This window comes from Arachis hypogaea, chromosome 15, assembly GCF_003086295.3.
Source record: "Arachis hypogaea cultivar Tifrunner chromosome 15, arahy.Tifrunner.gnm2.J5K5, whole genome shotgun sequence".
In the NCBI taxonomy this organism is placed as follows: Eukaryota; Viridiplantae; Streptophyta; class Magnoliopsida; order Fabales; family Fabaceae; genus Arachis; species Arachis hypogaea.
In genome coordinates this window covers 14,013,423-14,032,807 of record NC_092050.1, presented here as the reverse complement: position 1 = coordinate 14,032,807, position 19,385 = coordinate 14,013,423, and the positions used below count along the sequence as shown (strand labels likewise).

General features: G+C 30.8%; 1 pseudogene; it reads left to right on the top strand.

Annotated features, from left to right (window-relative positions):
• Nucleotides 1-8,696, top strand: part of LOC112747951 (pentatricopeptide repeat-containing protein At3g26782, mitochondrial-like) — a 28,489-nt pseudogene extending 19,793 nt beyond the window's left edge.
• The last annotated feature ends 10,689 nt before the right edge of the window (nt 8,697-19,385 follow it).

The following is a 19,385-nucleotide window of genomic DNA, read 5'->3' as shown; positions in this document are numbered from 1 at the left end:
TAATAATTGAAGGTAGGTTGAAATGCACGTAAGGATAGAGGTAGAACAGCTAGCATTACTCAATACTCACCAAAGCATTATTAGCGGGAGATCAAACCAGAGCATTACTCAATACTCACCAAAGCATTATTACACAATAACATAAAGTGCAGTAGTGCACAAACCAGGAAGTTCAATTTTTAATAACAATAAAATTTTAAGTGGAAGAGATCAATTACAATTATTAGCGGTGCAAATTACAAAACTAAAATTATTGTTCCTACTTCCTACTTCCAAGAATTTGCTAAGGCAGCCAACAATTATAATTGCAAATTTTTGTTCCTGCTCCCAATTCCTCTCAATTGTTAATTCCTATCTCTAATCAATAACTTCTTCCTACTTTCATCTAACTCGTAACTCTCATCATTGAAGTATTCAAAATACAAACCAGAAAATTAAACACAAAAAAATCAATTTTGTTAGTTTTTCTCAAAATTAAACCAATTATAGCAAGAAAAATATCAACGATTTCATTAGTTCTTTCCAAAAATTAACAAAACAAACAAAATAGGTGAAATATTTAGCACTCAATAGCCCGGTAGTTGCAAGAAAAAATGAAAATCAATGGTTTTTAGCAAAAACAAATTACCTGCTCTGCGTCTTGCGATGAACACTGCGTTGGTGAGAACTCTAAGTCTCTGAGAGATGATTAAAGGCGAGTTACTGGTGCGCGCGGTGTTTGACGGTCAGCAGTTGTGGTGGTTGATCAGACTTGGTGGAGAAAGAGGAAGCTCTCCGTTGGCCGTTGGGGGCTTGGGGCTACGGCGCTGCGCCTCAGGAGAAGTGGGAAACGAGTTTGAGTGATAGAAAGTGAGAGAGTGTGTTGTATGTTGTGCAGTGTGCCCTAACCCCTGAATTTTGTGGGCTATTGGGTTGTGAAACGTGAAGCCTGAGTCCTGAAGAATGAAATTGTGGACATTAAACACAAAGCCAAAAAACAATAAAAATAGTGCATATTTTTTTATTTTTTCTTACTGCACGCACAGGTCCAACGGGCCGGGGCCGGGTGACCCAAAGCTTGGCCCGAACCCGATTTAATAAATAACCGGGGCCATATATTGAAACCTCGGGTTTGACCGGGCCATAACAAAGCCGGGCCAAATTAGCCCCGAAGTCACCGGACTTAGTCCGGATTTTCGGGCCGGACCGGGTCTTGTGCACCCCTAAAGCTATGCATAGACTCATGAGAATGCGTGACGGGGGATAGTCCAAGGGTTTAGCAAACCGAACTTGTCGGGTTGGCTTGATAACCGACAGATGAGACTCATCAGGCATAGGACAGATATGCATCATATTCATATTGTCTGATTTGCTTGTTTGTGAACTATGTAGGATTGCCTATGTGACTATAGCCTGCTATTTGTTATAACTATTAGAGTAAAGTATCGTTTTTGTCCCCAATATTTGGGGTAAGTCTCAAAGTTGTCCATAACGTTTCAAAATTGACTCAATGTTGTCCTGCCGTTAGGGATCCATTAACAGAATTGACTGCAGGACAAAATTGAGATGATTTTGAAACGTTAGGAACTTAAATAGGACGAAAATATTGGGGACAAAAACGATACATAGAAATAAATTTTAATTTTATCCTTTAATAATATCAATTTTTTACTATACACAGTATTCAATTATTTTTTAATCACATCTAAGTAAATTACACTTAATCATATTATTTTCATTATAAATAAATTAATTTTTTTTATAATTTTACTCTTAAATATTTTTAGTTATCATGAAATATTTGTAGAATGATTAGTATATAAACTTGCGGAAAAGAAAAAATAATATATATACAATAAAATATAAATTATATCTTTTGTCTCTAATGTATCAAAATTCTTTAAAATAATAAAAAAATTTATTTAAAATAAAATAATGTGATTAAGCATAATTTACTTAGATGTAATTAAAAAATAATTGAATACTATGTACAGTAAAAAATTGATATTATTGAAAGACAAAATTGAATTAAAAATTATTTTTATGTATCATTTTTGTCCTAACGTTTTCGTCCTATTTAAGTCCCTAACATTTCAAAATTGTTTCAATTTTGTCCCGCCGTCAATTCTGTTAACGGATCTCTAACGGCAGGACAACATTGAGTCAATTTTAAAACGTTAGGGACTTAAATAGGACGATTGAAACGTTAGGAACAACTTTGGGACTTACCCCAAACGTTGGAGACAAAAATGATACTTTACTCTAACTATTATTTGTACTACTTGTGAACTACTTGAGTTTGCCTTGTTTTGCTTGATTGTCTGTGCAAATCATAGGAGACAGAGGTACGGAGGAAAGATGGGAAAAGTTTAGTGTATAGGTTAAGTTTAGTTAGGTTGAGAACCTTTAGACGACCACGTATTTATGGCTTCTGTTTTTAGTTCCTTAAGCTTTACATTTGATGTCGGCGTTCTAAGATTGTCTCTGACATTCCCTGCGTGGCACCTTTACCATACTGAAAACCTCTGGTTCTCATCCCATACTATGTTGTTGTTTTTTCAGATGCAGGTCGAAGGGCACTTTGCTAGGCGTCTGGACTTCTGAAGCGGAGTGGTTACTGGGTTTCCTTTTGATGTATATTTATGTATATATGTACTTAGTTTTCTCTCCAGACAACCTGTTCTTTTGATCCTCTTAAAGGCTTATGGAGAAATAGGGTTTTGTTTATGTAAATTTGGATTTTGGACATGTATATATATATATGTAAATATTCTTCGGACAGCCTTGGCTTCGCAAGCTGCGTCAGGAGCTAGTTATTATGTATCCTTGACTCTCTAATCTCACTTTCTGTTTACTTATACCTATGATCTTTAGGTTTCTTAGTACGCAAGTAATCCCATTTCCTGAGCATTGCGCTTTTATTTTCGCAATTTTGTTTCACCTGTTTTTTTTAAGGCTCTTAGTTTATTATATTCTTTCTACTATTATATGTATATATTTTATTTTAGAGGTCGTAATACCACACCACCTCTGTTTTACGGCTTAAGCGTAAAGCTCTGTGCGGTAGGGTGTTACAGGTGGACTATTGTGATTGGGAGAATCCTTGAAGGGTGGTTAAATCCGAGTTTTAGGGGAGTTCTGCCGAAATTTCTAAAAAAACATAAATCCTAATAGTACTTTATGATTGGTTTGTTTATGAATCATTGATAGGTCTGCGCTGAACAACAATGCATGTACTCAGGAGATGACTAACATCATCAAGATGATGTACGACCATCCGTGGCCGAGCTATAAGAAGGCCCCAGCTGATACTAGAGACCGATGGTTTCAAAAGTGGGCGGTAAAAATTAAACATTCACAATCATTATCTAGTTTATATCTTTTATTTTTCTTACCACATTAGGTTTCGATTAATTAATTTTAAATGTTTCTTTTGTGCAGGAGAAATTTATATGGGATAGACAACACGATGCCGTCATCTGCAAAATTTTCAACCATCGGATGGGCAGGCGACTGCAGCCGATGATGGAGGACACGCGTAAAATTCACAACCACCTCACCACCTGTCTCCACAACGACATCAAGAAGGCCCTGTTCATTCACTGGGAGACTGATGAGGGGTTTAGGCATCGCCGTTTCACAAATCAAGTAAACATGGCATTAGCCAGGTCGTCGAAGTACGCTGATGGCTCGACCACTTTCATGAAGACAAAGGCCAGACTGGTATATATACAGCTTCTCTCATTTTGTTTTTAAGTCATGTATAATATCTGATATATAATGTCATTGTAACATATTGTTTCAACATGTGTAGTCTAAGTCGCTGGAACGCAAGATAACAATGGTCGAGCTTCAAGTATACCCACACCTTGATGGAAAACAATGAGAGATTTGCTTATCAACGGTCTTATGATCATTATATGAGATACAAGTTGTGATTTTAAATATTTCAATTAACTGTACTAATGTCATACTAATTATAACATGTGTTACACAGGAGTCCTACACGCAGAGACTGGATGCCGCAACTCAGCAATCTTAGGGGAGTAGGGAGGACGGAAGGCACTCTGCCACATCCACTGTCGATCCTTATGCGGTTTGGCGCGAGACCGCATTTGAGTCGTATACGAACCGCATCTACAAAGTGGGCTCGTTCTTCGCTAGCAGCCTCCGCACTTCCGACTTAGAGCCTCTGTCCGCCTCTGTTACTAATCGTGTCATCGATCCCAAGGACGGCATCGATTTGAGGTAGCCCATGAACTTCATGATAAGGGTCAGGAGCTGCAGCAGGCTAAAGAGAGCTATCAGGAAATCCTCACACACGTGACGGACATGATAACCTTAAGCTGGAGTCGAGGTGGGAGCTGAAGCGGCTGCAGCGGATAAAAGCTTAGGTAGTAGCTTACTAGTCTTAGATGGGAGCCAATGGCAGTGGCACTGCCACAGGGGCTCAAACGTCACCGCCTCGTCAGGACCTAAGGTAGTGTTTGTTTTGAGGTACTGAGACAGAGACTGAGAGACTGAGACTCAGTATCGTGTTTGTTAGTTCAGAGACTGGTACTAAAATTTCTGTCTCTGTCTCTAAAATTTCAGTATTTCAGTACCTCCAAAAAGTAGGGACACAGGGGACTGAAATTTTTAGAGATGGAGACTGAAACTTTAATAACATTTTATACTTAAAATACTTTCATTTCAATTAATTAATTCCAATTTTACTCTTTGTGCAAATTAAATTAGAGTTTCATTCTTGTTTCAATTCCTGTCTCCCATTTTGCACCAAACAGAATACTGAGATTTATTTCAATCCCTGTCTCTTAGTCTCTGTCTCTCAGTCTCAGTCTTTCCGTCTCTGTCTCTCCACCAAACGCTACCTAAGAGATGACGACGACGACTTTCAGGACATTTAGTGCTTAGGACTTTTTATTTAGACCATTTCATTTATTTCTTTGTATTTGAATAATAGTTTATTTGTATACTTGTTATTTGGATAATCAATTTATTCGAATAATTATTTAATTTAATACAATTGGTTTCAATTTTTTAGAATTTGTCTACTAGTTTTAGAAAACATAAAATTAATTAAAAAAGCACAAAAAAATAAAAAAGCCTTACCATCAAATTCACCGGAAAAAAATTCGATGGTAATGTAGCACGCATCCCCAATTTATGGTGCTACATTTATCGGCAGAATTAATTTGATGGTAAATGTCTATCAAAATTTCAATCCCAGGCCTTAATTTTCGATGCTAATTCTGTCGCAAATTAGCATCAGACAAGAAAATCCGACGATAAAGATTTACTGTCGAGATTTATACCGTCGGATCCAATCCGATGTAAAATATGATAGCAAACTTATTACCATTGGATTAGTTTGGTTTTTTCCTCAGTAAATCTGATAGTTTTCAGCGTTTTTCTTATAGTGTGTGGGGAGATAGATGTGTCAAAGAAAATGTTTGATAGAATGATTGAGAAGATGCTTACTGTAATATTCTAAATTTTTAAAAATTAAATAATGAGTTATTCATGAGTATTATTTTATTTAAAAAAATTATTTTTTTTAAATAATTAAATTAAATTTTATAATATTTTAAATTTAAAATCTATTAAAATTTTTAAATAATTTATATTCAATAAGATATTTAAAAATATATATATATATAAAAAAATTATTATTATTATTATTATTATTATTATTATTATTATTAAAGTTCAAAAAAAAAGAAAGAAATTTGGCGGAAGCCAGTTGGGAGCAAAAGAAAGAAACTGAAACATGGCTTTTATATATATATAACCAATGTCATTAAAGGAACAAAGAAAGAAAAGAAACGTAGCTTGTAAGTATATATACATATTTATATATAATCATGACACATAAGCTCCTCATGTGTCACTTTAATACTAATTAATCATTCTTTTTTCATTAATAAGCAAGATCGAACCATTTTCTCAAGAAAAGAAAGAGAAATGACCGTGGGTGAGGGAGAGAATTATGGAACCTCTGGAATTCCGGCTCTAATTTCTTACGATCCGTAATTCTAATAAAAAATATAATTCGATAAAAGTGTTTGTATTTTTTTTTCTCTGTGTTAGTATCATTTTTGTTTGGTATAAATTGACAGTGACATAGTTTTTCTTTTTTTTTTGAGTTTGGCCAATTGAAATTTTAAGAAGCATAGACAATTTCTAACATTTTTTTCTTCAGCAGCTCGATCAAAAAATTTTTTCGCAATTTTTGTTGACTTTGATTTCGTACGGAAGTAGGGGGTTCGTTTTAAAATTATATGTTTTTAATTCATGAATGCTCAAAAGTTTAATGAGTAATTACAAATAATTTATAACTGTTTGGACTGATTGAATGACAAATTTATGTTGAATTTGTGACTGTAAAAATAATTGAATTTGATGAATATGTGTTTGATTTTCTGAATGTTGGAGAATGCTAAAGATTCTGATTTATAGCTGGTTGTGATGAGAATTGTCGAAATTGTGACTGTGAATAAATTATGTGTATGTTTTAGTAAAATGATGTAAAAATTGAGAATAATGTATGGATTGAGATAAGTTAAGGAATGATAAAAGTGACGGAGCCGTGAGGGTGGTGAAGTCTATTTTAAGGAGAGGTTCTGTCAAGTTCTTGTAAAAATATGTGATTTTATTTTAGAAACCTTATTTACAAGCTTATTTTAAAAAATGACTCTATATTAGAAAAAGATTTGTTTACATATTTATTCATAATTGAAAAAAGGGTTTTTGTATTAAAAATTTGACTTATTGAAAGTGATTTTTGAGAATTGAAAATGAATTTATAATATTGAATTTGATTTGTTTGAATTATCAAGAAGGAGCTTTTGAGAATTGAAGATGGTTTAGCAGGAACCCTTGAAGGATGGCAAAGTCCAAATTTTAGAGTAAATGTTGTAGAAAATTTTATAAAACTCTGGGGTTTGTTTAAAGCGTTATTTAAAAGAAAATTTGATTCAAAAATCATATTAATGGATTTCGGTTTATTAAGAAAAGATTTTGTTTTAAGTTAGGAATTGAGTTTGGTTTATTAAGAAAACGAGTTTTATCTTGATTAAAAGTTAAAGAAGTTTGAGTATTTGGAAAATTAAAGGTTTTGATGCTAAAACTGAAAGTATACCTATAAGGTGATGTGGAGGTAAGAGTAATTGATTATTTGGTGATGCGGAGGTATGTGCAATTAAGTGGTGATGCGGAGGTATGTTTAATAATATAGGTGATGTGGAAGTGTGTGTATGTAATTGGTGATGTAGAGGCATAATACAGAAGAAAATGAGAAGCCATGTACGAAATAAATAACTGAAACAAATAATGAATCATGAAAAGTGTATGTCGAATGGTCTTGTGTCAAAGTGCTAATGCAGAAATGCCCGCCTGACTGATAGCCTAAGATTGCTAATGCGGGAATGTCTGCCTAACCGATAGCTTATTGTATGTTGAATGGGCCTTTGTGCCAAATTGCTAATGCGAAAGTGCCCGTCTAACTGATAGCCTGAGTTGCTAATGCGAGAATGTTCGCCTAACTAATAGCCTGTTTCTACCGTGATGCCAAGATATCCTAACTGACATGGGTTCGCCCATAATAATAATTGTGCCTGACTGACACCGTAAAGAAACCATATTCAGGGTTCGCCCTGAATAACATCGGGTTATGGGTAGACAACCGACGCGTGAGTTCATGGCCTGCTTAGGACAGACATGCATCATATTTTGTTTGCGTATTTGCATTTGGTTGTGTTTTGCTTGTTGGATTTCCTCTGTAATTATGCTAGTTGTCTTATTCTGCCTTACTTGTGTGTTCAATTGGATCTCTGATACTATTAGTTTTTTGTTTGTAAATGAGTTTTGTTTTAAGTTCGAAAATTTAAAGAAAGCAATTAATTATCTAAAGTAGAATTAAAAAGTATTTTCAAAGGTTTGATAAAAGAATAGTTTACCGAGTAAAGTCAATTATTGCTATGTGAGTATATATGTTTTTGTAATTAAGATTTTTAAAGTAAAGACCTTTCGTTTTCTTGATTAAAATTCTAATTCGCATTCGCGAAGTCTCAATATTAAATAAAGATAGTATAAAATAAAAAGGGTTAGAGGTAAGTAACGCCTAAACTTTTAGGTAGCGTTTGTTTTAAGGTACTGAGACAAAGATTGGGAGATTGAGACTCAGTATCATGTTTGTTGTTTCAAAGACTGGTACTAAAATTTCTGTCTTTGTCCCTAAAATTTCAGTATTTCAGTACCTCCAAAAAGTAAGGACAAAGGGGACTAAAATTTTTAGAGATGGAGACTGAAACTTTAATAACATTTTATACCTAAAATATCCTCATTTCAATTAATTAATTCTAATTTTATTTTTTGTACAAATTAAATTAGAGTTTCATTCTTGTTTTAATTTCTGTCTCCCAATTTGCACCAAATAGAATACTGAAATTTATTTCAATTTCTGTCTCTTAGTCTCTGTCTCTCAGTCTCAATCTTTTCGTCTCTGTCTCTCCACCAAACGCTACCTTAGTACGATCATAAAATACTAAAAGTTAGGGTGTTACACTTACTCTTGAAACTCTATGATAGCTAAATATGCACAAAATGGATGATCAGATAAGGCATTCAATGTTTTCAGTGGTATGGTGAAGAGTGACGAGGTCAGATATAATGCTGTGACATTGTCGACGGATGAAAAAAAAGAAAGACATAGATAGAATCCTTTACAGATTTAGGATTAGGATTATAAATTGGGAGTAAGGACCAAATTAGGTAGGAATTGGAATGAGTACACGTTAGCTAGTCATTATAACTGTTCAGCGTGGCAAAATTTTAGCCACGCTAATACTCCGACAGCTAGCTCCACACCGAAAATAACATAGGGATTATTATAGTACCCAAAACTCTACCTGAGGGATCACTATAGAAAAATTTAGCTCTCCAGAATAATTTCAGGTCGCGTGATGGAGATTTATTCTCCCACACAAGGAGCCAAACTCTCACTCCTTCCTAACAGCTGCACAATAGCGCGTTGGCAAAAATTTGGGATTTGCTGAAAATGAGTTAATTTGTACCTCGGAGGATCCATTAAGGAGACCAAGCATGGCTGAGGTTGTCCAGGCCCTTGAGTCCATTAGAAATGGATTGGGAGCACACTGCACACTAAGCTACTTGCTAATTGGTTGTGTTATAGAAGCAGCAACACAAAAATTCTTTTTCATTCATTTTTATATTGTCATTGTTTTTTTCTCTTCATAAAATTGGGTACATTTTGCAATAAAAGGCATTTGTTTCATTCCATTGTCTCAGGTGTTTTCAAGTGGAAAACAAAATTTGCACATTGTATTTAAAAATGAACATGCTTGGAATTACTGATCATCTTAGCATGGTTCGGTTTCTAATATTTTACCATTTCTTCTTTGCCATCTTTGTTTTATTGTGTATCCTTCGCTTTTCATGGTTGTAAATTTTGGACACACCACACCACCTGCATCAATTCATGCCAAATCATGTTTTTGGATTTGGCATTATGTACCTTGATCACGTTGCCCCAATTCATAAACATATTCCCATATTCCCAATTTCCCATTCCAATACCGCTAATGATGATGCTTATAACTCTCCGTGGTATACAAATTAATGCAACATATACAAATGGTATCAAAATGAACAGTCATATACACATTATTAAGTAGGTCAATTATAATGTACAGATCTAAATTTATACAAATTTTATAGAGATTCTATTTTAGTCACAATCTAAGTGAGGTGCTGTAAGTTAGAAAAATATCTTGCTAGAATATTTTATTACCATTAGTTAGTTAAGCATTTGATTAGAGGAATGAGGTAGATAGGATTATGCTAGCGGCTTTGGAAATACAGATTTTAAAAAACACACAAATATTTGTATTAATTGATTAATATTAATTTATATATCTCATAATTAATTAGGGGATAAAATTTTAAACTTTAAACCAAATTATAAAATTTATTATTTTTAATATTCACAATCAACAACCACACTTTTAAAAATATTTCTATAATGGTATTATAGTTTTATATTATTTGCATTACATTAGAATACATAAAAATTAAATCAATTTAATTATAATAGTAATGATAATAGTTTGGATAACTTTGTAGTATTAATATATCAATTATCGGATATATATGATTAAACTTTATAACTAAAATCTTGTTAACATATTATCATTATGTATTTCTAAGCTTAACAAAAAGAATTCATCTAAAAAGTGTCACAAAAGGCATTTGTTAATAGGTTTATTATTAATAGCAAATTTTGTAATTTTTTTTAGAAATGACGATTTTTAACTCTTTAATAAAAGTTTTTTAAAATTAAATACCTTATTATCAAGTGATCTATGTTGTTAAATGATAGGATTGTTATCATAGTTATAAGAATTGAACCGATTAGATTATTAGTTCATTAGTTTATTGGTTCAATTGATGAGTCACTAATTAAATCGATAAAATTAGTTCTATATAAATAAAAAATATAAAATAATCAAAAACATAAAATTAAAATTTAAAACACATATCTTAACTAATATTTTAAAAATAATTAAGTTTCAATAAATTATAATCAACAAGTTATAATTTGATTATTATTAAATAAGTATATAAAATTGTAAAAAAATTTTATGATAAAGATTTTTTTAATTTTATTTTTATATTAAACTACTTTTATATTTATTATATTATTATATATTATAGTATTTATTGAAAGATAATATTAATAAATATCATATAATCATAAAAAAATTATATTGTAATTAATAAAAATTTGATTATTTATACATATTTAATAATATTTATATTAATAATTATGAATAATAAAAAATATAATTAATTTAAATAGAAGTGCATGTAAATTACAATAATATCTAAAAAAATTATTATAATAATTTTACTGTATGATTAATAATTAGCATACAAAATAACAAAAAATACCGTAATTTAACAACAAGAAGAGTATATAGTATAAAAAAGATTTAGGTTCAAATTACATCTTCATCAATTTTTGACACCAAATAAATTTTTTTTGTAGTATAATTTTTTTTCCAAATCAACAATATTACTTTTGTTGATTCACATTTTAAAATTTTTACAGTACCTTTTTTAATATAAGAGTCCAATATTTCTTATTTAATCAAGGTTTAAGATTCACTTTCAAATTGGTTATAATCTGTTGAATAATGAATTATTTTTACCCATGACATAATATTAAATTATAATTTAGTAATAATCGATAAATAAAATAGTTTCCAGTTTTGATGTTCCAATATTTTCACATATTTATTTCGTTTATTCTCTAAAGGAAAAAATTGATATTGAAGTATAAATAAACTTTTTTAATTATTATATACAGCTATACTAACGAAAAAATTAGAGAGTATATTCTAACAATTTAAATTTCTTATAAAATCTATAACTTATTTATGTCCTTTATTATCAAACAGATTATTTTAACATATACTACAGGAAATAATTCTAATTATAATTTAGAAATATTATTTTTATTTTTAACTGAAATGAGTATTTTATTTTTGGTGTCTATTTATTTTAAAAATGAGTGAAAAATGCATAGCTTATAAAACTATTTTTTAATTTTTGTTTTAATAAAAATATTAAAGAAGTAGAAAGATTCGTGAGTCAATAATTCAACTCCTGGTTAATATTGTAACTTGAGGGTCACTGACGTTAAAATTACCTAACTTCATATATTTCATTACAGTTTAATTATACAACAATTAAAATATCATTAACATTGCAAACTTTCCCAACATTATTGGTTCACTTATGAAAACTAACACGTGTCCCTCCAAACAACCACAAATTAAATGTATAAAATATATATTGATAATTTGTACACAAGAATAATCCTATTAAGTATCTAACATCCTACTAACTTTCTAATATTTTTCCAACTTAAGTATGTAAGTCTAACAGTAGGGAGGGTGATTTTTCTTTATAATAAATTAAAAACATTATTTTAATTTTAAATATCAGTATATGTATTTGGAAAAGTACATAAAAATAAGTGATATTTAAGTACGATTTTTTTATTATAAATTAAAAAAATTATTTTTTTTTTTTTAAAAAAATATGATTTATTCTTATATTTTTATGTATTTTTATGTACTCTTTGTGTATTCTTATGTACTCTAAAAATAATAATAATTGTTGTTATTGTCCAAATTTAAGAATTTAAATTAGTCAATTAAACGTATATTAATATTTAAAGTTGAAATATTTTTTTTAATTTATTATAAAAAAAATTTCAAAAAGGGACACCACCGTACCCATAGCATATTTGATCAAACTCTATTTTGTTCTGCCGTCGTTTCACAGGTAAATCTGTTCATTTGTTATTGTATCTCAATCATAAATTCCCTCTAAATTAGGAAAGAAATTTGTAAAAAAATTATCAATCCATTCAATGTAAATAAAAGATTTTTACCTAAATATTGTCAATTTTAATTTGGTTTAAAGTTAAAATGTTGTCAAATAATTTAACTTAGTTTAAAATTAGACAATTTTTCACTTTTCAAAAAAAAAAAAAAAAAAAATACTAAACCAGTGAATAAACTTTAAAGCAGGTAAAAATTAAATAACTTACTTTTTTCGTGATTGAGTGCCAAATATTATCTGTTGTATGAGTGACAACGTCCATATAGCTTCTGTCAATGCCTCAGCTTGCTTCTGGGACACTTCGTACTTGTTAAGTGGACGAACCTAGAAACAAAAAATTAAAATTGAATTAATAGAAAATCTATTAAAAACACAACAACAATAATAAAATCTTATCGTTTACAATAGCAAAACAGTTGAGGTAGACAAGCCGTTTTATTGACCTTACAAAATCCGAAAATCTTTCTACTATTATATGCTTTAATCCAATGAAATTATGAAAGTATTTAATAAAATTGAAAGAGTATCTAATAAAATTGAGAGAGTACGTAAAGAATACTATATTTCTTATTCAATTTAAAATAGAAAAAAATAATACATAAAAACAAAATAAACTAACAGAATAACAACAACAATAACAAAGTCTTGTCGCTTATAATAGTAAAACAGTCGAAATAGATAAGCTGTCTCATTGACTTTACGAAATTAAAACATCTTTCTATCATTATATGTCTTAATCCAAAGAAATTATCAAAGTATTTAATAAAATTGAAAGAGTACGTAATAAAATTAAAAGAGTACGTAAATATAACTGTATTTCTTATTCAATTTAAAATAGAGAAGAATGATACACAAAAATAAAATAAATTAATAGAATTTTGAATTTTAAAGTACGACTAACAAACCAATAAAGTTTTGAATTTTAAACTTCTTTGTAACTTCTGATAGTTGCTAGTAGTGACGGACCCAGACAAATTTTATAACGGAAACAAAAATATAATAAAATTTAGGTATAGATATATTTTATTTTTTTGCTTCCTACAATAGTTAATAAGTTATGAACTAATCCGTCATGAATTTGAGTTCTATATAATAGTGTTTGGTGAAGAGATAGAGACGGAAAGACGGAAACGGAGAGACAGAGACCAAGAGATAGAGATTGAAATAAATCTCAATATTTTGTTTGGTGCAAAATGGGAGACAGAAATTGAAACAAGAATGAAACTCTAATTTAATTTGCACAAAGAGTAAAATTGGAATTAATTAATTGAAATGAGGATATTTTAAGTATAAAATGTTATTAAAGTTTTAGTCTCCATCTCTAGAAATTTTAGTCTCCTGTGTGAAATATTGAAATTTTGGAGACAAAGACATAAATTTTAGTACCAGTCTGAACCAACAAATATGATAGTGAGTCTCAATCTCTCCGTCTTTATCTTAATACCTCAGAACAAATGCTACCTAATAAGAGTTTGCAATTGGTCAACGAGTTGTTAATACAAGACGAAATTCGAACTCCCAATACTTGTTTAAGTGGATGACTAAACTGTTTATTTGACCAACCCAAATTGGTTTAGATATATTTAAAATTTTAAATTAGAACTATTTATACATGTTGATAAAAACTAGAAAAATACACACAATCATTTATTATAGTTTTTAAAATAATAAAAAGATAATTTCACACATAGAGTATAATATTCAAAATAATAAAAATAATAATTTATAATAATTTTTTTATTTTTAACATGACAATATTGTTTTTCTATATATATTCTTAAATAATTATTTTATTTTTTATTATCTCATATTTAACTGTTAAGTCTATTTATTATAGTTTTTATGGTATAAATAAAATTTTTAACCAAATAATTACTATAATCAAGACCATTTTAATAATAAATATTAATATAGTATATTAATATGTAAATAATATATTTTTATCTTAAATAATTTTTTAAAAATTACTAATAATTTAAGCTGTATTTAATTAAAAAACTAAGTTTCAATTTAATTATTAACTAATATAATAAATTAACTAATATAATAAAAATTATCGCTATTTTTTTAGTTTATTTATTTATTTTTTATTATTATACTAACTCAAATTTAATAATATAATTATTATTATATGTAAATTCCGCTAAATTAGCATATAATTAGTTAATAATTTAAATTTTAATAAGAAAAATTAAAAATAAAAATTTTATATTAAAATAGGATAGAACTCTTTAAAACGAGAATTTTGACACTAATTTCAAAGAATTTGGTCTAAGATTGGGTCGAACGGGCCAAACCGGTTCGACCGAGCCCAAACTGAACCTGTAGGCCCAATCGAACCCATCAAATAAATGAGTCCCAAGCTCATCTTCTTCCCCATTTCAGCAGAAACCAATGTTGAATAGCCAAGGGGAGAAGAGAGCTTCCAAACCCTCACCACAACCTTAATCCACCATAATTTCTTCATCCGAGTTCCGATCGCCGCACCGTTTGCGGCCACGCGTCTACCGCATCGAGTTCTACGATTCTATTGGATCAATTTCATAGGTAAGCTTCAATCTCACCCCAGCCTCTCTATCCCTCAATTTTCAAAATTAAAGGGTACCCATGTTGAGATTTTGTTTAATTTGGTACTTTAGGTTCAATTTAGCTTGTGGAGCTTGACAGATTTAGTTCATTTAGTCCATGGGCACGGTGAGAGTCCTAAACCCTAGTTTTTCTTGTTTGGATTATGTTGGATATTAAATTGTTGGATATATGTATGTATATATATATGTGTTAGGTGTATGAATGCATGATATGGAGATTCTTGGAATCATTGGAAGCTTGATTTGAGAGCTTGGTAGAGTTGGAGTTAAATCTTGGTGATTGAAGCATTGCCCTTTTGCCTTGTGATTTGCCTTGGTTAATACGTTGAAATCGGCCAAGATATGGTTTAGGTTTTACGTGTATAATATATAATGTCGTGTGAAAACTTAGGTTAGAGAACCTTAGGATAAGCAGAAATGATTATGTGTATTGGATGTTTAGTAATAATGATATGGTTTGTGAATGTGTGGTATTCACTTGGTTTTGTTGGTATTTGAATGATGAATGATGAGGTGATGATGTTTGAAGAACTTGTGATTTTGGCATTATGTAAATATAGGTTGGTTTGTTGATGTTTGATGATAAACTTGTGAAGTTTAGGTTGAAGTGAGATGGTATTAAATTGAAAAATGGTAGGATTGAAGAGATTATTGTGATATTGTCAAAAGTATATGATATTGATGATTATAGGTATGATGAATTGGGCTCGAATGAGCTTTAAAAAGAAAATGAGGTTTGAAGCTTTTTGTAAAATTTGGTTTTTGGTCGAACTTCGACGAGCCATAACTTGGCTTTCGGATTCCCAAATTATTTCAAACTTATTTTGTATGAAAATTGGGTCCGTGAAGTTTACACCGTTCAAAGAACGGAGGAAAAATGATTTAAAACGAAAAAGTTATGTGCGTCGGAAGTTTGAGGTGAAAAACGGAAATTCTGCAGCTTTTGAAACTTAGTGAAATTTTTGGAAAAACGCATGTCCACAGGTACGCGTGACATAGAACTTTTGCGTACGCATATACCCCCTTCGTGGACAAATGCTACTGCCTGATTTGCATGCGTACGCGTAATAAGGGAATGTGTACGCGTAATGGGCCATCTGCGCGCTCACGCGTACGCGTGACTCCCCTGTTTTCAGCAAAGGTATTTTGTGTTTTAAAACTCAATTTTGAACCTCCAAACCTCTAGTTTTACTCTTTTAGCCCTAGAACATAATGATAAGCTTAGTTATAATTTAGAGCTAGGAAATAGAGATAACTTGGGAATGAAGTAAAGGTTAAAAATGATGAATTGTATAAGAAGGAGGTACATGTATGAATGAGTTCTGACGCTAAGGCTTGAATGATTGATTTTCTACAAGTATTATGAAATGTATGAGGCAAGTAAGAGAATAATGTAAGAAATTGAGAATTGATGATATTAATTAATCAAGGATAATAAAATGTATGATCAATGAGTTAAGTGAAATTGAGAATGATGAGATGAGACATGAATTAGTATCGAGAATGAAAATGATAATTATGAGAAATGATTGAATATTTTGAGCTTGGGGTATTATTTTTCCTATGTCAGCTTGGGGTGTTGTCTCTTCTCCCCATGTCAGCTTGGGTCTCCACCCATGGATATTATTGAGTTTGGGGTGTTCTCTTCCCCATGATGTTTTTTTGAGCTTGAGGACATGTCGGGATGGCTACGTAACCGACAGTTGATATCAACAACCATAGGACAGGCATGCATCATGTGCATATTGTTTGAATTGCTTGCTTGTGAATTGTTTGGGATTCGCCTACGTGATTACAATCTGCTACTTGTTATAATTGTTATCTGCATTACCTGTAAATTACCTGTGTTTGCCTTGTTTGCTTATCTGTCTATGCATATTCACCGGAGATAGAGGAACGGAGGAAGGATAGAAGGGTCTAGTGTTTAGGTCGAGTTTTAGTTAAGTTTTGGAACCCTTAGAAGGCCACTTCTTATGGTTTCTGTTTAATATCTTAAACTTTATAATTTGAGTGTCGGCGTTCTAGGATTGCCTCTGGCATTCCCAGGACCTTATATCTTATATGCGTAGCACCTTTACCATGTTGAGAACCTCCGGTTCTCACCCCATACTGTGTTGTGTTTTTCAGATGGAGGTCGAGAGGCTTCTCGGTAGGCGTCTGGACTTCTGAGACGGAGTAGTTCCTGGGTTTATTTTGATATATAGCTTATGTATATACATATACTTAACTCTCTCCGATTGACTTGTTATTTTGTTCCTCTTAGAGGCTAATGGAGAGTTAGGATTTTATTTATGTATTTTGGGCTTTGGGATATGTATATATGTATGTAAATATTCTCCGGCCAGCCTTGGCTTCTCAGGATGAGTTAGGAGCTTGTTATTATGTATCTTTTTGGCTCTCTACTCTTAGTTTCTCTTTATATTATGTTCGTGACTTTCGGTTTCTTCGCACGCAAGTTATCTCGTTTCCTGAGCGTTGCGCTTTTACTTTGCATTTTTGTTTTACCCGTTTTTCAAGACTCCTAGTTAAATATCTTTTTTACTATATATATTATTTTTACTTTTAGAGGTCGTAATACATTGCTATCTCAGTCTTATGACTTAAGCATAAGATTAAGTGTGGTAGGGTGTTATATTATATGTTAAGTTTAACAAAAAAAATTAACATAAAATACAAGAAAATCATTTATATTTTATTTTAGGACAAACATAATATAATAAAGGGCAATATATATATATATATATATATATATATATATATATATATATATAAGTATTAGTATTTTTTTTAATTTTTTTTAGGCAAATGCCCCTTCTTTGTTGTATGTGGGTCCGTCCTGGTTGTTAGAGGATGGTATATATCGAGAATCTCCAGCTTGAAAAGATTAGCATGAAACAATTGAATAGACAAAAGTTTGATAAAAATATCTGTCAATTGTCGTGAGGAAGTAATGGAAAGTAATTTCATGATCTCCGTTTGAGTTTTTTGTCGAACAAGGTGCCAATCAACCTCCAGATATTTGGTTCTTTGATGAAAAATCGGGTTGGCAGCGATACGTAATGCACTTTATTTATCGCAAAATAGAACCGGAGGTCTTACCCAAGTAATGTGAAGGAATTGCAGCAGGTTTAATATTCATAGAAACTCACAAATTGTATTAGACAAAGCACAATATTCGCCTTTTCTAGAAGAACGAGCAATAGTGGTCTGCTTCTTAGTTTTCTAAGACACTAAATAATCCCCAAAAAGAAGCAGGAGCCAATTAAGGAATAATGGGTATCGAAGCATTTGGCCCAATCAAAATTACTAAATCCACATTTGAAGAGTAGAGTCTATAAGAAAATACAACCATTTGCGTGGACTATTCTTGAGATAGCAAAAAACCCGCGGTGCAACTTTGCAATGAGCCTTAGAAGGAGAGGCCATGAACTGGCTAAGCTGGGTGGCGTACATAATATCTAGTCGAGTAGTGGTCAAATAAATTAACCGGCCAACAAGACGGCAAAAAGAAGAGGACTATCATCTTGGTAAAGCTTAACAGTACTATCCATAACGACAGCCAGCTGATTTAGCACAAAATAATTCAGAATCATCTAATAAATCAAGACAATATTTATGTTGAGAAAGAGAAATACCATTTGAAGAGTGAACAACTTCAATGTCCAGAAAATACTTCAGTATACTAAGATCCTTAATCTTAAAATTGCATTCTGAAATTTTTTTAATAGAAGTAATTTGAGCAGCAGAATTTTATGATGTCATCGACATAAACTAACAAAATGCATGTTTTATTGTCCAGGATTTTGACAAATAAACTATAATTAAAAGTTGTATACTGATCATAAAAAAGAAGAAAAGAAAAAAGTTTCTCATACCACATTCTACTTTAGTATCACAACCCATAAAGAGACGTAAAGAGTTTACAACATTAATTGAGACGTGATAGAGCGATACTAGAAGGATTTTTTGGATATATATAAAATTTTTGAGGATTGATCTAGATAATTATTCTGTCGAAAAATAAATTGAAAATTCATTTATCTGTTGAAATAAATTTTGAAGATATATCTATATATTAATTTTATTAAAAACTAAAATATTCACTTTAAAATATTTGAGAATTGATTTGAATAATTACTTGTAAAATAATTATGCTTCAGATACACAAAAAAATTAATTATCGATATCGATATAGAATAATACATATTACGCAAGATACAAAAAACAGTTGGCTGATTTAATACAGTTTGGGGAGAGATAAAAAATGAATGATGATTAATTTAACGGCCACGTTGTTTTGCATATAACTGTCAAAACTAATTGTATTTGAGTTAACGTATACCACACCATTTGCGTATAAAAAACTAATTGCTTACACGTAGTGAT